Here is a 22,820-nt window from a genome sequence, read left to right as displayed (position 1 = left end):
TTAATTGACACTTTTCTACAGGCAACCTCACTGTACAGTGCCCCGCCACCATCTGGCTGATATATTGCTCAGTGACACAAGGCTGGTAGGAGAAATCGGTTATCCAGCAGTACGACTAAATACAATTTCAATACAGTCAAGGGCAGAGCCTAATCATTCAAAGACAATTCTCCATGTTCCAAGTTTTCTGAAGAAAGCTGGTTTTGGAAGCTGTCTGACTGGTGCAATGTGGTATGACGGACGGCACACTTACTCCCCACACTAGCAAAAAAAGGAGGATTGCTACACAGATGTGTGGGTGTAAGTAAGTACTTGTCATTCCTACCTACAGAGGAGTTGCTGGAAGTCACTGAGTTACATTTTATTTAAAAGATAATAATCTATGCTCGAAAAAAAGAGCAGGAAGCACAGACTCTGTTTCAATGTTACCTCTCAGCACAGGCAGCTCAACTCACAGTATGATTTTGCATTCCTTATCTTGAAGCAGACATGGGACATAGTATTCTCTCTGCAAGCTGCTCAGTCTTTAAGTGTTTCTCCAGCCTTTTATTTTTTTTATCTCCACATCTCAGAAACAATTGAAAATTTGTCCTTTCAGTGCCATCTAAGCTAACTCATCTGAATACAGTAGGAACAACAAATCATAACCTTTGCAAATGCACCTGTGATGTTATAAAACTAGTTTTTAAAACTTTCACTGTCACAACTTTATTTTTGAAATATGTTATTAGCCTGAAGGCTCAGAAAAGATAGAGAAATAGAACGGAGTCTTCTGGTACATACTTCTCTTTCACAGCCTTGGCATTCTTTTCATTTACCACCCCTATGGGTTTGGACAGATCTCTAAAGACTGCAGGATTGTTCAGGTCCAGTTCTTCTGAAGTATAATCTCGTAAAATTCAAGGGAGCTATAAAAGAGTCAAAGATAAAATTGAGATTAAAAAATCCATCTTTCAAAATAGAAAAAATACATCTGGCAAAAAACCAAAAAAAATTATTCTTTTTTAATTACCACAGGATATTGAGCAAGGTCATTGTAAGTTCATCCTGCCATTGTGTTCAGCTGAATAAGGTAGTCAAAGTTGGATATTTCTCTATTCACCCATTTCTGAAAAACAGAAAAAGATACAATGGAAGTCACTACATGAAAGATACCACTATTGTAAGTTACATGTTGTGGCAGTATTTATCTGCCAGAGGACAGCACTGGCAAGTGAAAGACACACAACTGCAAGAATGGTATGAAGAGATGGAAACTAAAAACACATCTACTACATTTAAAAATGTATCCATATTTAGGGTAATACAGACACTTTGACTTTTTCCTTTTATACCAATGTTACTAATTCCCTTAAGATCATATTTCCTGCTTAATCTTCACGAGTTTCATTGAAAGCCCCATCATGAAAAGGTAGCAGGGAAAATTATTCATGCATGTAGTGAAAAAAGTTCCAAAATGAGCACTCAGTATCATGGACTGAAAATAGAAGCAGGTCTGCTACATGTTTTCTACTCTTGTTGGAACCCTTGTCACAATCTCATCAACACAAGAGGCTGCTCCATCCGTTTACCTCACTGACTGTACACAACGGAACACAGTGGTTCTAAGAATATGCATGTGAAAGTTCAGGGGCGAGACCAAAGGTAGAGAAATTGGCAGTCGCCATCTAAACACTAGGGAAAAAAAGCCAAATCAGTAGTCCAGGATGTTCCAGGACTCCTTCAGGAAGCAGAGGAATGCTTTAGACCGTTTGTGCTGAAGTCTCATACCTGCATCAGACCTGAAGCTTTAAAAAGTTCCTGCGGAGGTCTTGTCCCAGAAATATTTGGAGAACGCAGTGACAATATTCGACTATATACTTTGTTGCGTACCTGTTAGAAAGCAGCATGAATAAAACAATTATTCTAGAGACTGAAGCTGACAAGTAAACAACTTCTCTGCTACTTAAAACGTGAAATAAACGGAATACAATTATGCTTTAAACACTTCTATCTCTTGCTGCATAAAACATTTGGACATGGATGGATATGACATCCTTCAATTACAGGATACAAAGGCAACAAATAACATGAAGCAGATTTTTTACTTTCGTGTAGATGCTACACAGAAAAAAATCACTGTTGCCACAGAAGTCTTCTAGGAAATACTGCTGCTGTTCAAATAAAATTATACCAGTGTTTTTCCTACAAAATTATTGCAAAGGTTTATTTGCTAAAAACGAACAAACAAAACCCACAAACCCAACTCTCCACAACATTTTAGAGGAACTACTTATAGACTGACTGTGGCAGAATGCAAGCCCCCCTCTCTCTCCCCCTCCCTCCTTTGATATGGAAGGAGTAGACACATCTCCCTCTCTCTGCTGCTTGAGACCAACAGCTGCTTTTGTTTGACCCCAGAGGCCGCTGGCCAGGGTCATTAAGAGAAGGGAGTGCCAAGGCACCAGGGAGCCGCTGGGCGCCCGCAGCCAGTGTCGGGGATGTTTGGAAGCTTCAGGGGCACCCACAGCCAGGGTGGGGGTGCAGAGAAGTTTCTGGAATGCCAGTCAGATCTGATCAGGCTATAAAAAATTAGATTCTTGTCGAGGCTCCGCCCCTTGCGCGCGACCTCTTGGAGTTACGAGCTGAGCCACTGCCACCAGGAACCACTGCCACTGCCACTGCCTACCTCCTTATTGAAGTTGAGGAAATAGTTGGTTTGGTCAGTCAGGATGATCTCCAAAGCTGACCTCCTCAGGTTGTACCGATGCAAACGGATCTCTCGAATTTGAGAAAGGTGCCATTTGAAATCAAAACCTACTCCTAGGAAGACAATTTTAATTGTTGACTGGGCTTATATCAAAAACTTTTTGTTTAGACACAATGCAGTATCATTTCCAATCACCTCAGAGTTATTCCTAGAAAAGGTCAATTTTATGTGCGGCTTGATTAACCATCTTACTAGGAAAATGTAACTTCAGCTATTGTTCTACTGAAAGAAAGAGGCAGCAGGGAATATCTGATGGAGTGTATAATTGTTTTTGCTTTCTGATCAAAGTCACTTCATAAATGTATTCTGTTGATAAAAAATATGAACCAACCCCCTTCAGTCTCTTAAACCGGCTTGAATAGAGGCTTTTATGTTTAGAATTCCCAAAAGGTCAACTACTTGATATACTGGTTTTGAAAATTTTACCAGTATTTGTCAAACATTTCAGCTCACTGTTTTCATACTCAGCTATGTATATTCTATTAAAGTTCACTGAAATAGTATACATGATTGATGTTCACATACTACTACCTTTTAATCATCACTTACTACAACTTTTTGATCAATGTAAAAGTGAAACATTTGTCAGGGAGAACATGGAGATACCATTTAAGCAAACACTTAGAGGTAATGACATTTTGTAGTCAAACTTAATTTTTTTTTAATAGATTAATTTTTTAAAGAAATACTCAGAATGGTGAATCCATTTAGCAGCTCAGCAAGTACAATTCCAGATTCTTGATTCTGAAGGGATCAGCCAGCTACTGATCACCAAGTACAATATTAATTTCAAGTACCAATGCACAACTTGTCTCTTCACAATTAGTTTGACACTCAGTCTCAAAAAAAATCCAACTCAGCCTACTGAAAACAGAATGCTGAACTGCACTGAACAGAAAGAGACACTGATCACAGTCACCTTCCTCTTTTTCAATGCTGCTGTCAAAGAAATAGATGTGCTGGGTAGTGATCTCCAGCCTGCCAGGTATCACATCAATTACTGTAATGAGTTCACAGTCTTCAGACAATATCAGCTTTTCTTTTTGACTTTGCTCATCCTTCTCATCCCTATAAAAATACCACTAAGTGTTAGGAAGATTACACAGTTGCTTGGGTACTTGGTAAGAGTACAGTTCAGAAAATAATTACATCTGAATGGCATTAAAAGTACAACAGAAAAGACTATACGAAGGTACTTCCATCAGCAGTCTTGCATGTTTCAGACTAGACTACAAAACGCCATTTCATAGCAGCACTCTTCAGGCTTGATATTTCAGTCTCGGGCAAAATGGACTTGACCTCCCCTGAAGTACAAAAACATGAGGCTGCCATTTCCCTTTTTTATTTAATTGCTGGGTGCTTAAATTATATGGCCCAGAGCAGAGCTAAGTCCTGGTTCATGTGACTAAATACTTCACAAGTATTTGAAGTAATGGTTACCTAGAAGTCTGCAGACGTGACACACCACAAACAAGCGTTTAATTACCTTTATGGTACAAGAAAATACATGAGTATCACTCAGAGAAGCGCCACTTCTCTGCTGGACTTCAACAGCACAGACACATAGATGCACGCACACCATCACATGCCCAGTCCTACTCTGCTGTACTTACAAATTGGAACTGGCTGCAGTGTCTTCTTCTGGTAGTTCAAGAACATCATCTTCCAAGTCACTCACTTTCACCTGCTTCACCACCTCCAGCAGCAGAGAGTCACTAGAAGGCTGTGTCTGGTGCACACCTGTCAGAAACAGATACTGCAGCTCACAAAATGTTTGCTACAACACTTTGGGAAAGGTGAACTCCTGAGTGTATCTTCTGCTGTCAAAACACAGAATCACAGAATGTCAGGGATCGGAAGGGACCTTGAAAGCTCATCCAGTGCAATCCCCCCATGGAGCAGGAACACTCAGATGAGATTACACAGGAAGGTGTCCAGGCGGGCTTGAACGTTTCCAGAGTCGGAAACTCCACAACCTCATGGGCAGCCTCTGTTTCAGGCTCTGTCACCATCACTGAGAAGAAGTTTCTTCTCAAATTTAAGTGGAACCTTTTGTGTTCCAGTTTGAACCCATTACCCCTTGTCCTACCATTGGTTGTCACCGAGAAGAGCCTGGCTCCATCCTCCTGACACTCACCCTTTATATATTGATAACCGTGAATGAGGCCACCCCTTCAGTGTCCTCTTCCCCAAGCTCCAGAGCCCCAGCTCCCTCAGCCTTTCCTCACATGGGAGATGCTCCACTCCCTTCAGCATCTTTGTTGCCCTGTGCTGGACTCTCTCCAGCAGTTTCCTGTCCTGCTGGAACTGAGGGGCCACAACTTGACACAATATTCCAGGTGTGGTCTCCCCCGGGCAGAGCAGAGGGGCAGGAGAACCTCTCTGACCTACTGACTACCCCCTTCTAATCCACCCCAGGTACCATTGGCCTTCCTGGCCACAAGGGCCCAGTGCTGGCTCATGGTCAACCTGCTGTCCCCAGGACCCCCAGGTCCCTTTCCTCTATGCTGCTCTCTAATAGGTCATTCTCCAACTTATACTGGAACCTGGGGATGTTCCTACCCAGATGTTGGTTTTAACTGAGTAAAAAATAACCAGACTTCTTAGATACTTTTGGGAGAAGCAGAACACTAAAGATACTCCCTGAACTACATGATATACATGTGAAATCATAACAGTACAACAGGAAGACACAAACACATTAGAAAACTGAATTTTGATGTGGACATTTCCAACAAAATATTTTGCAGTGTTCTGTCAAACATGGTTAAAGTGTGCAGATTTCATGGAAATGCACTGCATTTATTTTTTGCTTACTTGGGTTTAAAAGAGTTATTTTTTTGGTTCGAGTCTTGACATCCAACACACCTAGCTTAAATAACAGTTTGCACCCCTAACTCTGCTGTTTGGCATATTTCTGAAACGAAGTGCTTCATATCTACACATTTTAATTATAAGCTCTAAAAGGTTGTAAAGAAATAGTGCCTGCATACTGTGATCTCACTGTGTCCTTTTCTTGAAACAATCTTATGCAAGAAAGCTGTGTGACTGTTTATTTTAAACCAAAGGCTTTCTTTAACTTTTTGGCACAAAAACTCACATTTGAATAAACAAGGGGAAATTAATTCTACTCAGTAGGAAGATGGTGTTTCAGGTGAAAGTACCACTCTTATGTAATATATTTTACTATAGAGGAAATAAATACAAAGAGTATTTAAATACAATTCTTAAATACAAAGAGTAAAGCGTGTATCTTTCTTCAGTAAAGACTGAAGAATCCTAAGTGAAATAGCAAATACAATCCAACTTTACCTAAATTATCCCTCAGGTCACTAGCATCCTGATGAGAGTTGAAGTTGTAATTCTGCACCAGTTTTAGTTTCATACGTGAAAAATTTTCCACATTTGAAAGTTTCCAGTGAATAGGACGCTGTTCCCCTGGAAAACAAGAATATCCATAAAAACAGTTAAAAGAAGGTAAAGACCTATGTGAATTCATTACAAAACAGTACATATTTAGAAAAATACTGGTCATCCACTTGTACACTGTAAAACAGAAAAGCAATAAACTGCATTTTAATTTTATATTTAATCTTGCAGTTCTGATCAACCTAAAGTACTTCGCAAACAGTATTTATTTTCTATTATTATTATTTTAAACTGAAACCAACTTAACGCATAAAAGCTCAAAGTCTTTATTAACAAGTCTGTTATCTCTTTTTCAACAGAGCCACCTATCTGTAGGATGTCTCAAAAAGTTTTTGCAATCACTTCACTGATAACTAATTTTTTTGGTCACTTGGCAAGAGTACCCAGAAAACCACCTCAGCACTATGCTTCAAACTTTGCATTTTGGTAACTAAATGCAGGACACGTTATAGAAGATGCACTGAATGTTAACTTTACATCTCAAGAATTGTTATCGGAGTCAATCTGCTAAGGTTCACATGAAACAGTTAAGTTAGTCACGTGAGCAAACTCCTTTTAAGTATCATATACAGTTCGATTTAAAAACTTCTTACATCTCAGCCCAAGGGCCACGTTCAGAGAGGAGGTAGAGCTGGGCTGCTCTCCACTGTCTCAGAGTAGCTATGTGTTGACCATGAAGTTGCTTTAACATACTGTTGTAGTGCAGATTTTCCTGTCAAGCTTTTCTGCTGAACGGTTCCACAAAATGCTCCTGAAAGACCATCAAAAACAGATCTAGCACTGAAATAACTCTGACCTTTGAAAACACAGTTTTGTGGCTTGCAAGAATTCTCACCAATTAAGAAGGAACAACAAAGCCTAAGTGGTAAAAATTTCTGAAAATTTAAGGTAATGCTTACAAGGAAAGTTTTAAGAAGCTTAGTGCTGGTAGAAATGGCACCAAACTTTGACTTTAAGATGTGAAGAAAGTATTATCAATTCTGAATCCATATGAAAAGAATTCTTCGTCATCAGAAAAGTGGTTAGTATGGCAATCCTATTGTAATAGGTAGGATTTTTCTTTAAACTCCTGTTCTAGAATGTGACTCATATTCTATCCTTCCTTTAGCTACTTGAATAAAAAAAGACTTACTATAAGGATCCTTATTAAGTAGACAAAGAGAAAACAAGAGAAATGTAACTTAGCTGTATTTGCTATAATTACTGGTTAATTCTACTGCTTAAACTGAGTCAGTTGAGAAACAGTTTTTCCAAAAGTTTAATGTTAAATAAGAGCTGTTCATTATTTTAAACACTTTCATTGTATTGAAATAGGGTAAACAACAACCACCACCAAAACCAACAAAAAACCAAACAAAAATGAAACAAAACGAAACCAAACCAAACAAAAAACCCACACAAATCAAAACATACACACACACCACACACACTGACTCATCTCATAATGGATAAGAGATTTTAATAATTCAAACCAAAGTAAAAGAACATGCAGCTTATATCTGAGCATAATTCCAGGCTGCTGCACTATGAGAAAGGCCTCATGTTCTTAAATAATTCTGCTTACAGATAAGACTCTTAAATAGAAAGAACATAATTAAAAAGCATATCCTACAAGTGTATCAAGTCACATTGCCCATAAAATCTTAAAATAATCAACCTGCCTGCAATCACTTGAATTGGAGCATCCTGGAATTCAGTTCCTCCATCTTTTAGAAGGCAACTCCCAAGATAGTTCTAAGAGAAACTTGCACTCACTCAAAACCTTACCTGAAATTTAAGCTTACTTTCTCCTCTCTCCCGGTCTCGCTTGTGCATGTTCACCATAAATTCTTCATAACAATCCCTCCAATAAAGTGTCATCTGCTCGTGATCATGTCTGAATGAATTCTCTTCATACTGCTTCATATTTGGAATAATCTGGTTCCAGCAAAACCAAAAGCACAATGTGATTTCTGAATGAGTTTCTCTGCTTTCATGGCTAAAAAGAGAGGGAAAATGATGGAAAATAATCTACTACTTACATATTTGCCAATATACACTTGCCACTCAGCAGAGCTGCAGTATTCTTGAAAATCCTCAAAGAACAATGGGTTGCTATTGGTAGGAGGCAATGAAGGGAGATGCAGGTTCATGAAAAGAAGTTCATAAATCTTGGATACCAATGTCCGAACAAGGGGAATCAAAGTTCTGTCTTCTTTTCAATTGATCTACTCAAGATGCCTTCCAGCTTTCTCAGGATGTAGCACGCTTCGGGCTGGCTCTCAACTACTTTGGTCTGAAGAAGTGTGTTTAGTTTGGCTGCTGCCATAGCACAGACCTACACAGAAAAACAACAAAAAATGAATGCAATACTCAAAATAGTGATTTCGAGCACAGGAATATGGACATATTCTGGCTGCATCCTGGGAAGCCTAAGGCACACATCCATCAAATATGGACACTGACCACTTATCCATCCTGTAATAGACCGAACCTGAGTCCACTGCAACCACAAACAGCTGCATTAAGACAATCCCAAACATAAACTAACAGGCCTGGCTTTTCTGCAGGGCTTATTCCAGGCACAGCCCTGCTAACTTTGCTCCAAATGTTGATTTGGCAGAACAGTCCAGGTTCATATGCACTTAAAATACATAAACCCCAAACTACAAATAGATGTATTTTATGGTAGAAACAAAAAGTCACAATCAGAATCACTATCTTACTGCCACTAGTAGTGCCTACATAGTCCCAGCTTCCAACAGTTTGGCCTCTACCTCGTTCTCATGCTCGGAAGGTGCACATTGCCAAGACTGCGGGGTAAATTTGCAAATGGTAAGAATTAAGGGAAACATCTTCCATGTACAAGGAGGAAGGACTGCCATCAGACTCACTAGATGTCAGCTAAAGCCTTCTTATTAGCTGCATTTTCCTGAAAAGCCAGATAAATATTTTGGTAGACATAGCAACGGTATGCAAGGATGGATGCACATCTCACGAGAGGGGCAAGGAGAAATAGGTGACCAAAAATGGACCAACTTAGTATAACATCCCATTCATGTGATACTTCATATAAAAGTGGGAGACCACGAGGATTCTTGTCCCTTTTCCTTGTGGCCGACATTAGGAGAGGACCTTGTGAGTCGTCCCTGCGAACTGAGGCCTAGTGACAGACTGAATCCAGCTCCGGTTGGCTGCAGAGTCCAGTCCACGACTTCGGGTGCCAGCCCCATATCTGCCAGAGCACTTGCCAGGACTTTCAAGATTGGTTTTGTACATTTTGTTTTATTTTCTCTATTCTTATTAGTAGCATTAGTAAAACAATTTTAATTTTTCCAACTCTCTTCTCTCTGTCCTTCTTTCCCTCCCAATCGCCTGTCCTGAGTGGGAAGGGAGGAGAGGGAGGAGCTGAAGGCGGAAGTTGTGGAGGAGAGGAGGTTAACAATACATCTGCCACGGTTTTATTGTCGCTCCACAATCAAAACCTCGACACCCATTGTCACAGAATATTACCCCGAGGTTAATTTAAGGGACAACAGGGTCCAAAGCAACCTTTATTAAAATGGTGAGAACAGGGTTTTAATATTCCAAAAGTGACTTAAATACAGGTTCGGATATCAGCTGAGGAAACTTATTTAGGGGCAGCAACCACTACCGCAGGCGGTCCACAGAGTGCATGCACGTGGCTTCACTCAAAACAATACCGGAGTCGCCCCTGAGTCCCGGAGAAGCACACACTTGCCCAAGCCTATCGCAGAATTATTTTAAAGAGATACACGTACTTGTAATGAGTACGGAAAGTGTACACTCGCGATTCCGCGAGGGTAAATTTGTAATACACTCGCAATTGTGCGAGAGTTAATTTACTTACACGTGCAAGTGTGCACGGAATATTACACGTGCTTACGTGGAAGCACAGGAGGAAAACACACTCGCGGTCGTGTGAGGAAATAATTTAAAGTACGTGTGCAAACGTGCACGGAAAGTATAAATATACTCGCAATCCTGCGAGAAGTTTTACTCACAGCCGTGGCGGCGAGGCAAGTGGAATCTCCATCCTGGGGAGCTGCGGGGGCCGTGGCTCCTGGCGGCAGTGGCTAAGCTCGTTCTCCGAGAAAACTCCACGGCCAAAGGGAAGTTTTCGACGAGAGTCCCGTTTTATGAGACCTTGACCTGACTGCAGTCATTCCTCCTGTTCCCGGAAGCCCCCCAAAAACATCCCCCACCCTGGGCGTGGGCGCCCAGCGGCTTTTGCCACTAAGGACTCTGGTCAGGGTGCTCTGGGGCCAGACAAAGAAGCTGTTAGGCCCACGGCAGCCAGGAGAGAGGGGGATGTGCCCACTCCTCCATACTGAAGGAGGGAGGGGGAGAGTGGGGGCAGAGAGGGGGAGAGAGGTGGGGGGGGAGTTGCATTCTGCCACACCCATAAACCACAACAGTTACAACAAACACACGCTTAAAACACAGCACTACTAGCAGGAATTTGCCACCAACCTGTAAGTTATCTTGTGCAATGAATCCAAGGAGCAACCGGACTTGTACCTGTGAAAGCCTGTTTGCCTCTGGGCCAGCAGAGTACCAGATGGACAGGCTGTCCATGAGAGTCACCAGTTCTTCCAAGAGCTATTGTAAAAACAGATTGGCATGAAATAAAATTCACAACAGCTACTCCAGCTGGAAACACAATAATTTCAACTAGCTGAAGAAGAGGCTGTGTTCACAGTTCTACTTACCCAAATCCAGAAAATTATCCCAGAACACTGCACTGCAAAACAATTCCTGACTACAAAAAAATATCTCTAGCCCCATATGGTAAACTTAAGTGTCTCCCCTGAATAAAGCTAAAACCAACATGTGGTATATATGCATGTGTTTTTTCCTATAACTGATGTCCAGTAAATGTCATTTCCTTAGGAAAGCCAAAGACTCCACAAGTAGGATTACTACAACTGAAAAGACACTATTACTAAATAGCACAGATCTCACACCAACTTGCAATTTCTGCGTTTAGTACATATAGGACTTTATTCTTTTGCTTTGTATTTTAAATTACTTGACTGTAATGCTAGTAATTTACCAGCAATAGCAATGCATAGAGTGCCTTGAGAAGGAAAACAAGCTTCTTTCATGAATATCTGATTTAGTGAAACACCTGAAACTGTGTAACAAGCTATAAATGCCTTTAAAAAAATATAAAAAATATAGGCGGCAATCCTTTCTGTCAGTATTTCTACACCAGGGTAGGTATTTGCAGGTAAATGGCACATCTCACTATCCAGATGTATTTGCTTAAAACCACTATACCTTCATACATTCCCTAATAAATTACTGAAATGAAAAGAATTCTTTTGTTAAGCCCCAGAATCACAGGAATGCTTCTGTGGCAGACTGAAGGTTGCTCTGCTTAGAAAATTACAGTGTATTAAATTCTCCCCAGGCACCGGGGAAGATAATTTATGAAAGCAGCGTTATTTTCAACTCAGACTTGGCAATAAGCACAGCTCTCCTTACTCCGAAGTTCAGATCTCGTTTCTCATTAGATTTCACAAAGCCAGATCACAACAGAAGGCAAAACTTTTACCAAGAAGAGACTTTTAAAAACCAAATGATTAAAAGCTTTGAGATCAAGCTATGTTTACTTATAAGCAGGCATTTTGGAAAACAGTTTAGGAATTACTGTGTTGACGACTCTCAATATCACATTTATTTTTTTTTTTTCCAAAAAGAGTTGCCTTGAAAACCCTGATTTTTTCAGGATTTATCATGAAATAATCGTGGCTCCATATAATGCCTCTTCCCTTTAGCCTTGAAAAATGGAAAAGCAATGACAACTCAGCAAAGGAAACAAGACTACTGCCAGAAACGACACAAATGTTGAAGCAAATGATGGGGATCTAAAAGGCAGGAGAAAGAGCCAGATGGCAGAAAGCTCCTTTACGTTACCTATTGCGTTGATTAGTAATTTTCTTCCACAGATCTCACGTTTCTGACTCTGATATAGAAAATTGAGCTATTTGCATATATATACACAACCTTATGTTGAACTTCCAATAGGGGTCAAAGCCCAGAAGTGACATTTCTCAGCTTGCAACTGAGAGCAGAGTTTTGGCTGTTTTTTTTATTCAGGACACACACAATGCATCATACCTGCTGATAAACGGTGCAAAATCTGCTTAGGCTACAACTGACACTGTTTCATTAGCTCCTACATTTTCTAAATACCTCTCCAGTCTGAAAATACCTGGATTTTCAATAAAGAGTACCACTTAGAGGCCTATTTAATTTGCAAAATTAACTATATTCCCTGTAGTAAGTATTCATGCTTTTTTACTCCTTAAGGGGCAGTCTAACTCATTCCACTGCAGACACTCACCCTGTAGTATCTACCATTTAAAAACAAGCCTAGAAGGAACAGCAGTATCCAAGCTGACAACTTTTTCAGTATTATTTCAGCCCATATACAGTACTTCCATTATGCAGTTACTGTACCTTTTCTGTCCATAAATTTGAATTAACTAGTCCTTCTGCCTGCAGGAAATCTTGTACAATTAGCAAGAGCATGAAAGCATTTTCAGCATGTGCAGGAAGAGCTTTTGAATCTCTGTTGTCAGTGACTGACCATTCTAACATCTTCTCCAGCAAGCTGCATGGAAAACAAAATCCCAAAGTCATTATTATACGTTCTAAGTGTAAGTGGCCTAAAAAAAATCCAATTAAGTAATTAATCGAGCATCTTAGTCTGCAGTGACATAACTGTCATCTTCTCGATAAGTCAATGAGGTAAAAGAGATTTCGAAAAGCTCACAAAACCAGCGATACATTTTCAAAACCTTATCACCATGTGACACTACTAAATAGGTAGCAGAATATACTTCTGACAGTATGTGAAGAAAAGTACATCTTGTTGTGAAACACCCGCCCCTTCCCTGCTTCACTAAAGCCCCTTTCCCTGTTTTCCCTCAAAAGAGATGAAACAATCCATCCTTGAACCGGACACTCACTTGAGTTTTATTTCATCAGAAGGTCGCAGCAACTCATTAGACATCCCCAGTTTGGTCAGTGCAGATAACACCTGCCCTCTCTCAATCCAAGCAGCAGCATCAGATTTTTCAATGCCTTTCCACATTATACACAGTAGGATGTCTGTAAGTAACTGTAGGAGCTCAGTATTACCCCCCTACAAAAGAACAGAAATATTTACAGCCCTTCTAGTCTAGACAACCTCCAAAACCTTTCTCCTTCATCACAGTCTACATTTGCATGCTTCGGTGTTTTTGAAAACTCTGCAGTCTAAAGTCCAATGGCCACATACATGCAAATGCAAAGATAAGAGACCATAGCTTGCTTGTATGTTGTAATATGTACTGACTTGATTCCTACATCATTATTTCAACCTGACCTTTAGTCTGCTCTATGCCTCCTCTGGAAGATAAAGGATGTTGAAATATAGAAGGAGGGGGGGAGTTTGTAGTTTTCTTTGTTTTAACATCAAAGCTATTCCAAACAGAGAACCATAAAAAGGAGACATGTTACAAAAGGAAATACCTCTATAAAATAGCTATATTGTTTGCTCTTCTGTTGGAAGATAGGAGGGGGAAAAAAACCCTACAATAATTATGCATTAGGAAGATTATTAAAAAAATAAACAGCAATTGCAGACATTTGGAAAAATTAACCACATAGAGAGTGCATTACTTACTCCTTGGTTTTCAAATAAAGACAGATTGGCGGCAAAGCCCACATCATTTGAAAGAGCCAGCTCTTTCTCAGGCTGCCCAGAGAACGACTTTGTGTTCTCTATGGGTGAGGGTGTGCTGGGCTGGCTGTCTGTCAGCCGATTTGCAACATCCGCCAGTTCGTAAGAGTCAACACTGGAGAGATCTAAGCTCAAATGTGAAGGATTGCTCTGCCACAATTCCTCCCGCTCCTCCAAACATCTAAAAGACATCTCCGCTGTGGACGCATCTTCCAGTGGCACGACAGAGAAATGAGCAGGGACATCCAGGGATTTGGTGTCTTCTAAACTCCACTGATCAAACAGACCATTAACACATGCAAAGCTGCCAGTTTTGTCTCCCTCTGTCTTATCAGGTTGATGTTTCTGAAGCTCTTCAGCAGGAAGCTTTTTTTCCTCTTCCCTTGAGGAATCAGCCCTGGTCTCTTTCAAGCCAATCTGGACAACTGAGTTTTCTTTCAGGAACAGTCGAATCAAAGTGTCCTGCCAGCCCAACTGCTGAGAAATCTGCTGTGCTGCATCCAACTGGGAATGCAAAAGGTGCAAAACCTGAGGATAGCAGAAGATATCCCATAATTATACATTAATTTTGGTGTGTAACTGCATTCATTCTAGCTTTGCAATTAGACATTTTACAATCTACAACTTTTTGCCTTTTTTAAGGCTCTTGTAAAAGAGCCACAATCAGTTAGTAATAAGCAAACAAGCCATAAAATAATTTTTCTCATTAGAAATACTATATTTTGAAAAAAAAAAAAGGAATAAAGAAAAATTTCTCAGAAGCAGGGAAGAAAAACTTCCAAAGCACATTGCTAAGTCCTCATATTCCAGCCACTCTTCTGTACCAATTCCAGCAAAAGCCAACTATCCCAACAAATAAACCTAATTCAGCCACTAGTCTGCAAAAAAAATCTAGACCAGAAAATACATTTGATTAGGAACTACTCAATAGATAAAAGTAAGAAAGCTGCAATATTAATAGCTTTCCGATAATGTATATTATAATTCCACTTTTTTCACTTTGAGAAACCTTAATAGACAATATAGTGCCTCACAGCTACATTCACTACTACTAATTTCGGCAATAAGAGAAAGCTTGGTTTAGAAAAAGTCGCTGCTTCTTCCCTATCTCTTCTCTGCAGCCACAACCACTCTTTTGAATCATAATATATTATTTCGAAAAAAGATATTAAGAATACAAAACTTTGATCATGGTCTTACACATCCTTTGAGAAAACTCAGTATCTCAAGGAGTCTACAATCTCTAACTTGTAGAAAATACAGCTATTTGAGAATCATGACAGAGGCTTTGCTTTGTGTTTTGGTTCTTAAAAGGACTTGGATACAGAAAATTCAACATTAAGTGACAGATGGGCTTCATTTTTAAGGTAAATCATTGCTAACGAAAGCAGTAGCAACAAATAAAGCCTCAAATAATTAAGATATCACAAAGGGTCAGTGTCAGGAGGATGGAGCCAGGCTCTTCTCAGTGACAGCCAATGATAGGACAAGGGGTAATGGGTTCAAACTGGAACACAAGAGGTTCCACTTGAATTTGAGAAGAAACTTCTCAGCTGTCTGTAGAGGCCTCATCAACTTCCTCACCCTGGCCTATAATAGATGCCCACAATAGTATCACCCTTGCAATCCTGCCCCTTGACTTTTCACCCCTAGACTCTCAACTCGCTCCTCATCCGTGCCTGGACAATACTCAGTACATTGTAGTTGCTCTCTCACGTAAAGAGCAACTCCACCACCACGCCTGGCTGGCCTGTCGTTCCTAAAAAGGACACAGCCATCCATGACCACATTCCAGTCATGTGTGCTGTCCCACCATGTCTCCGTAATTGCCACTAGGTCATAATCTCCTGCCCTAACACAGGTTTCTAACTCTTCCTGCTTATTCCCCACGCTGCACACATTGGTACAGGCATTTCAGAGAGCGAGCGGAGCACACCGATTTCACCCCAGGGGTATGGGAGGTCGCCCAGCCTTCATCAACTCTAGAGTGATGCCTTACTGATGCAAGCCCAGCTACAACCCCATCCCCCTTCGAGTCTAGTTTAAAGCTCTCCAAATGAGCCCTGCTAATTCCTGTCCCAGCATCCTTTTGCCCTTGCGAGATAAACCTTTCCCACCTATCACTGTTTGGACTGGTGTCTTGTAAAACCAGCCGTTATCAAAGAACCCAAAGCCCTGCCTGTAGCACCAGTCCTGTAGCCAATTGTTTACAGACTGAATTTTTCTATTCCCTCCTATATCATCACCCAAAACTGGAAGGAGGGAAGAGAAAAATCACTTGAGCCCCAGACTCTTTCACCATCCGTCCCAAGGCCTTGAAATCTTTTTTCATTCCCGTCAGACTGCGGGATGCAGCTTCCTCCCCATCTGTCTGGAAGATCAGCAGCGGGTAGTAGTCCGTTGGGTGCACCAGGCTGGGGAGTGTCCTGGTGATGTCCCTGATCCGGGCTCCAGGTAGACTGCACACGTCCCTACGATGAGGGTCAACCGTGCAGATTGGGCCCTCCGTCCCTCTCAGAAGGGAACTGCCTACTGCTATTACCCTCCTTTCTTTTTTATTTGAGGCAGTCTTGATGCATGGGGTCAACTGCCTCTTTCCATGTGACCTCGTAGGTGGGACTTGCACCACATCCTCACCTACGTCCTCTTCAAGATCCAAGATTGTATAACCCAAATTGCTAGCATTAGAAATGATGTGGAATTCAAGCTGCGCTAAGTGCAAACACGACCACTTTTCATGTCAGGATGCAGAGCCCACCATCATTTTTTCTATCCACTCTGACAATTTCATTTACATAGCACAATTACATTACCAGATTTGAGTAAGAAATGGTTTGGACTGCTGACTATATTAGATATCCCTCTACTTTAGGAATCAAAGCCTTCAATGTTTTTTTTCTCCTGCCTAGGAAAATACAAACTTTTTCATTGATACAAGCAATAGAAAAATAAATTTCAAAGAAGAAAAAAATATATTGAATTGAAAGCGTGGGGCAGATGAGAGAATAAAATATGCAGAAAGGTATGGAAAATTTCATAATAATTTGGCTATATGAATTATAAAAGGAAATATTACGTGCATATGGAGCACAAACAACAGGGCTAGAAAGGAACTGAGGATTTAATGTATTTTCCTGCTCTCAGGTGTCTTTCCTGCTCTAGTTCTAAAAAAAAAAAAAAGTAAATAAAAAAAAAATATTTAACCACTAGTCTTCATCAACTTAGAAGTTCAAAGTCTTCAGCTGAGCTAACAAAATTTATAAAAGAATTTCTACTAAATGAGCCACAATGTCTGGACCTGGGTGGGGGAAAGAGAGCTTTTAATTTCTGAGACTACTATCACTCACAACCAACCTACACCTAAAAACCCCTTAGAAAAAAAAATAAGTGTTCTGAATGGAAAAAATCTCAATTCATATGCAAATCAACTCTTCAGTGTATAATGTGTTCATGTCGTAATATTTAGGTGTCAAAGTGGAAACTACGGTTAAATAGTCTGACATCAGACTAACTACATGGAAAGGTGTGTACAGAATCTAATAGTCACTTTTCCAGCATATACCTATCTTGCTATTGCTCAAAACTGCTGTTTAGAGTGAAGCAAAACTAATATTTAACATAAGTGACAAAAAAGTAACAGTGAAATTTTAATAATGAAACAGATTAGCTTCATTTAATCACCATAACAGGTTTTTTTTTGATTACTGGTAATACGAACTCAAGCAGGCAAGCAAAACCCCTCAGGTTTCTGTTAAGGTTGCATCAGCCTCAAGAAGCCTCAATAACAAAATCTGCAAGACACAAAGTTCAACAAGCTTGTGCTATTCAGTACCAAATGTGCACAACTGCAATACTGACAAAGCACACTTCAGGTTTCCTGTGAAAAATAGAAGATTATGCTTTTATATCATCCTTTCCATTTTTTTTGTTGCTGAATTCCTTGAAGTTACTGAAAGCCTCATACATAATTAAATATTTTACACACATTTATTCAGCTGCACAGATGGTATTTGCTTAGCCCACCCAAGTGCTTTCTGAGGTCCTTTCGTAAGCCAGAAATAATGACTGCGAAGAAAACTGAGCATCATTATCCAATAATTATGCCAAAATCATGCCAAAAAGTTATATAACTGTGAGTGAAAACTACAATAGCTTTCTGTTTTAACTAACTACCTCATTAAATACTTACTTGCTAAAGAACATCCCTTACTCCTCCTTCAGTACCAGAACCACTCATCTTCAGCATGCAATACATGTACCATACAACTCGTTAGGTAGCTGGTCTATAAATGCAGGTGAAACAAGCCTGGAAAAGTAGAAGCAATCACTGACAGAACCAAAGGAAATGAGATCTCTCGCACCTCCCAAAAAAAACAAATGCCATAGAATTACCAGAAAACTGCAAAGTTTCCCCTTTGGCTGTGCAGAAGGATGAATGTATTCTATTAGAACATTGAGTGCAAGGACAACCCCAGTCTACCTGTTCTTTAGTAGAGCCAGAGCTCCAAAGTACTTGGAGTTCATGGTAGATCTTTTTGTTCTCTGTCAACTGTAATACTATAGTCTCTAAACTATTCATCTCCACATGTAAACATTTTTTTCTAAACAAGTGTTTATTTGCGTAATTATTGCTGTTATCATTATTTTAGGAAGTGGGAGGACTAGCTTGATCACTCCATGAGCCTACTCAAGTGTAAATACATTTATTTTAACACTAAGGAGATCTGGTAGTCATCTTGCCCATTTGCATGTACTCTACACCACAAACATTATGAATTAATCAAATCTTAAGAAACATAAGCAAACAACATTTCAGACACAAATGGGAAACACTTCTTTGCACATACCCTCCCACAAACCCACTGATAAGATCTCTGACAACTTTCTGTTACTCTGCATTCAAAAGAATACACACGCAGCAAGATACACTGAGACCACACAATGGGGAAAGCAACAAGATTAATGCAATTTGGTAATTGGGCATACGACTTACTAGAAATGGTAGCAGCAGACTTCTGAGAAAGAGTATTTTTACTTCACAATAGTTTTAACACAACCTTATCTGCACAGCTAACTATAATTAGAATAACCTGCTTGACAATTCTTTGTCCCATCTGTGAAGAATGGAGCATGTTAAGTCTCCTAGCGACGTGACTCCTTTTTTATTAGTGAGCTACTCTCAGAAGCAACAATACACAATGCAGTAATCAGCACTGCGAGGAAACCTGAGTTGTGGGTGGACTGTGTAGGCACAGACAGAGGTTACGGTCAGGCACCTAAATCATCCCACCTTATAAACATCTGTCAAACTGAAAAGTACATTTCTTCACAATTGCATCAAAAGTCTCTACTCAACACCTAAATGAAAGCATTGAACTCGCTGTTCACTAAAGTGCTTTTAAAATTTAAACACTTTTAAATGTTAAATTGCTGAAGCAAACTCTTCTGAATACATCTCAGAAGAAATGAGATTAGGACTACTCTCACAGTGCTGTGAATTCTGTAGTCAAACACATCACCTTTTGAGCTGAGATGACACAGTAAGCTAAGTACAGCAATCCACAAAGGTGTATACAGAACTTTGACGTTTAGGTCAAATATAATAATTACAGAATATATCAGTTATAGAATGAAGAATGCATCAAAACTATCATTAGATTTTATACTTTGAACAACTTTCAAAGAGCAAACAATAAAGGCAATATTTAAAAAAGGAAAGCCATTTCCAAATGAAAGGTTAGTTGTATTAATCATATCCCAATGATAAATATAAATAAGCTTCTTTCCATTTTTATAATTAAATTATGATAATTTAGCTTAATTTATCTGCATACTAATAACAAACATACTAGTTGAGGAATGTGCTCTTGTTATTCATACTTTTGTAAAGTCTGACATCAGGTTGTTTTGGTTTTCAGATTACTAAAAAACTGTAAAGATGTGCTAAATGTCACTACAATTTCTTGATCCTAAGTGTGCCTTGCTGATTTTCAAGCCATCTGAAACCCGGTATCAATAATCCACTGCAGTCACCATCAGCTCATTCACATTAAATTGAAGTCTTTTGCTTTGGTTGCAGTTGATTCATTTGCTACTTTTATTTTTGTGCTGAGCCTCAAAATGTAGGTTTGATTAACAGCTAGTAAAGCTACCATTCAAAGAAAAATATACAAAGCCTAACCTCCTAAATGGAAAAGCAACTTTGTAAAATACATACTGCATTCAAGGCTGCCAGTGAGGACAAAACTAACTCACTGGTTTGAAATTGATGACAAGAATATCAGCCTACGGCACCCAAAAGAAAAAGGTAACAATGATAGCTGTGGACAAGCACAGCTTCCCTGATATCTAATCACTTGTGCCACTGTTTTCATGCTGCCAGCATCACTGCATCATCTGCTTCCCTTAACCATCACCAGGATCAAACACAGTATTTATTTCCATATATTCACAAGCACAGATGACCAGTTTTCAAATGCAGATGTCCTGCTCTCACCAAAACTGTCAAGTCCCTCTTATTTGAAAGCAGAGCCAAAGTCCTGTTTATGCAAAAAACCTCACCACCATAAACAGGGCATGCTGCATTTATATAAACCTCCCAGAAAAGGTTATAATAAGGTTTGTTTAACACATAAATTATATAGTCTAAAATGACAGATCGATCACAAGAAACCTAACAACATGACAGTATCCAAATGTGTTTGCATCTGAAATGTAGTTAACATGTAGTTATATTAATAGCTATTCATCACTGCTTTACAGCATCAGATGTAGCTCTTGTGCAAGAATCAAGCCGCAGAGACAGAAACCTATTCCCCATGTGCATTTAAGACTACTCATTGCGTTAATCAATGCAGGCTTCACCTCACTGTTACCGCTTTCCTACAATAACACAGCTCAGAGAAGGGGATCATTTGCTAGTTCATACAACAACATAGTTATTATTAGAGTTCCAAATACAAGGACAATATTGGCTTTAACACCAGTACAAAATCGACATATTCATGGCCATAAAAGACTAGGCCAATACAAACGTGCTGAATGAAGAACATTAGAAATATTAGCAAAGATCCACAGGCTTAACTCGAGCATCTCATGTAGCTGTTGTTCCACAATTCTTCATTCACTAAGGGCACTTTAGTGTGTGGAGCTTTCACTGAGTGTACAAGTAAAAATCATCGATGTATTCAATTAAACTCAAGTTTTATTTTACAGCTACTTGAAAAAAGAAGTCATTGCAAAATTTGCAAAAGTTACTTTTTGGATGCAAAGTGGCCTTCAGAAGGTAGAACAAACTGCAATCATAGAGGAATTATATTCTGCTGTACAAAAAAATGTTATTCGCACCAATTGTTTTCTCTTTAGCAATATCAGATGAACAGATTTTATCTTTCTCTCAAGAAATCTGACAAGATCTGCTGTTCCTAAGACAGGATGTCTACTTCAGCTCTCAAAACATGATCCAGTCACAGGGGTTTATACAACATCCAAGTTATTTCCCAACTTTGCCAGTTTCTTCATTCTACCACAAATTATCAATTCAATTCATTACACAGCAATGGCTGAGGCCAACTAACAGCTTTAATTCAGAATCACAGGCAGTTATCTGTGGCAGTAGAAGCAGGTTCTGCTTCCAAGTGTCCACTGCCAGCCACTACAATCCCAGAGCAAGAACAGCTAAGTAGGACATGCAGCCATGTCATCCACCATCACAGTTTATAGCCTAATGTAATTAACCAATTGGCAGGACAGCTTGTAATTACCAGAGTGCAACTGCAGCATATAGGGGGAAGATACACACCCTATTTGGCCAATAACTCCCAAAAGAGAGGGAGGCAAACGTGGAGTGACACCGGCAGTGACCACAACTACACAGGGTGCCATTGCACCAGGCACTGCACAAAGCAGGAAGGTACCCCAAGAACACAACCTGTCTGACCACAACAAATACAGTCCTGTTATCCTCAGAACTCTTCCCACGTTCACAAGTCAGCTAACACAAGTCTTTTAATTGCCATTCACAGCCCCTACTTCCTCACATGAGCACGCAACAAAATTTTATCATTCTAGAGGTTATTGTATTTTAAATCAGCTACCTTTGATTACTATGGGAAAAAAAAACCAAACAGCAGCTTTAAGAGAAATAAAGTGGCACAGCTGCCAGGTAGCAGGGGTATGACATTTCAAAGGTAGTAGATAGAAGAGAGGGCTTAAACTAACAGGGGGCAGGAGGAATCTGCATAATCATTCTTCCCTTTCTATGAAATAACCACACTCAGATTACACAAATCCCTTCACAGTGATCAGTTAACTCTAAATTTGAATTTATTCTTACTTGGTACTTTAAGCTTCTGCCAATTCAGACATACTTAAAGGAACAAACTGTCTTCAGATACATGCCCACAATCTGCCAGAATAACAAAAAAATCTTTTATTCTGTATCAAAAAGTAGAGATCAAAATAAAAGACCTGCACACAGAGTCACTACATACAGCACTCCTCTAGGAGGCAACAGAACCATTGACAGCAAACTAGAACCTAGAGATTTATGCTCAAATTAGCAGAGCCTGGGAGAGCTGCAGTGCCAGTTCATCAGCCTTAAAGCAGAGGACTTAAAAAAAAAAAAAAATAAATAAAAAATCAGAAGAGGCTTCCCTGCCTTTCCCCATTAAAGGTTCCCTAAACTCTCCTGTTGTGTTTTGTTTTTTGGTTTTGGGGTTTTTTTCTGCTTTTAAACAAACAAACGGGATAGCCTTTCTTACCTACTGTAGAGCCATCTAAAGGCCAAAGTCTCCAGCTCCTCCAATGCTACATCATCACACATGCAAAAGTCCAGAATGCATATTTGCACCCCATTACATCACCAGACACAAATACACTCTTGTCAGACTCTAAAAAATCACAACA

General features: G+C 39.7%; 1 pseudogene across 1 annotated transcript in view; it reads right to left on the bottom strand.

Moving 5' to 3' along the window:
- LOC308041760 (neurobeachin-like protein 1) overlaps positions 1 to 22,820 on the bottom strand; it is a 44,648-nt pseudogene that overhangs the window by 7,813 nt on the left and 14,015 nt on the right. Inside the window, exons 2-15 of the transcript in view lie at positions 13,857 to 14,441; positions 13,159 to 13,334; positions 12,647 to 12,800; positions 10,652 to 10,780; positions 8,200 to 8,495; positions 7,946 to 8,095; positions 6,772 to 6,929; positions 6,062 to 6,187; positions 4,363 to 4,489; positions 3,669 to 3,817; positions 2,669 to 2,802; positions 1,771 to 1,872; positions 1,013 to 1,108; positions 784 to 908 (exon numbers count right to left, since the gene is read on the bottom strand). The product of the transcript in view is annotated as a neurobeachin-like protein 1 (transcript). The remainder of the gene's footprint in view (positions 1 to 783; positions 909 to 1,012; positions 1,109 to 1,770; positions 1,873 to 2,668; positions 2,803 to 3,668; positions 3,818 to 4,362; positions 4,490 to 6,061; positions 6,188 to 6,771; positions 6,930 to 7,945; positions 8,096 to 8,199; positions 8,496 to 10,651; positions 10,781 to 12,646; positions 12,801 to 13,158; positions 13,335 to 13,856; positions 14,442 to 22,820) is intronic.

The sequence above is a fragment of the Nesoenas mayeri genome (assembly GCF_963082525.1).
Source record: "Nesoenas mayeri genome assembly, chromosome: 6".
Taxonomy (NCBI): domain Eukaryota; kingdom Metazoa; phylum Chordata; class Aves; order Columbiformes; family Columbidae; genus Nesoenas; species Nesoenas mayeri.
The sequence above is the reverse complement of the archived record's forward strand: the minus strand, read 5'-3'. Positions and strand labels throughout refer to the sequence as shown.